At 42.4% G+C, this 1,025-nt stretch overlaps 1 non-coding gene across 1 annotated transcript; it reads right to left on the bottom strand.

The window, feature by feature from the left end:
• Positions 1 to 437: 437 nt before the first annotated feature.
• On the bottom strand, positions 438 to 544 carry LOC127117121 (small nucleolar RNA R71). Its single transcript, XR_007801881.1, has one exon. It is a non-coding gene; the product is annotated as a small nucleolar RNA R71 (small nucleolar RNA).
• Positions 545 to 1,025: the final 481 nt, after the last annotated feature.

The raw sequence follows: 1,025 nt of genomic DNA on the forward strand, positions 1-1,025 counted from the left end.
ATCTTCCTCCAATCGAAGTTCTTGATCTCAAAAATCTCCTTCCTTTAACGATACCAGCGATGGCCGAACCAGCTCGTGCTCTTCGAGATTACGCTGCTCCATCGCAGGATGAGCCGCATTCGAGTATTGTTCCACCCGCAATCGAAGCGAACAACTTCGAACTTAAACCTTCGCTGTTGCAGGCAGCGCAACAGAATCAATTTTCTGGAAATCCTACCGAGGATCCAAACCTTCATTTATCCGTATTTGTCCAATACGCTGACACTGATAAAGCTAATGGTGTCACTTCAGAGGCAATTCGACTTCGTCTCTTTCCTTTCTCGTTAAGAGATAAAGCTAGAAGATGGCTTTAGTCTCTTCCTTCCAACTCAGTCACCACAAGGAATGAGTTGAAGAAAGTCTTACTTGCCCGATATTTTCCTCCAAGAAAAACAGCTATGTTGAGAGCCCAGATAAATGGATTTTAACAAAAAGATAACGAATCTCTTTTCGAAGCATGGGAAAGATACAAGGAGATGATGAGACTTTGCCCACACTATGGTTTAGAGGACTGGTTAGTAATTCACACCTTCTACAATGGTCTCTTGTACAACACAAGGTTAATAATAGACGCCGTCGCCGGTGGTGCGCTTATGGATAAACCTTACACCGACGCTTATCAACTTATCGAGAGCATGGCCCAAAATCATTATCAGTGGGGAAGCGACCGAATAGTGGTAGAAAAACCTCAAACAAAAGGTGACATGTACGAGATAAGTAGCCTTGATCATGTTAATGCAAAAGTGGATGCTCTTGCCCAGAAAATTGAAAGTTTAAATGTATCACCTCCAGCCACCGTGGTTGCCGTAACTCAAAATTGCAAGGTCTGTGGAATTCAAGGTCACACTCCTACAGATTGTCAACTCCTAACAGGAATTCAAACAGATCAGGTGAACTATGCTCAAGGAAATCCTTACTCGAATACCTATAACTCAAACTGGAAGAACCATCCTAATTTCTCGTATAAAAGTAACAACGCTTTATAC

Source organism: Lathyrus oleraceus, chromosome 1, assembly GCF_024323335.1.
Source record: "Lathyrus oleraceus cultivar Zhongwan6 chromosome 1, CAAS_Psat_ZW6_1.0, whole genome shotgun sequence".
NCBI lineage: Eukaryota > Viridiplantae > Streptophyta > Magnoliopsida > Fabales > Fabaceae > Lathyrus > Lathyrus oleraceus.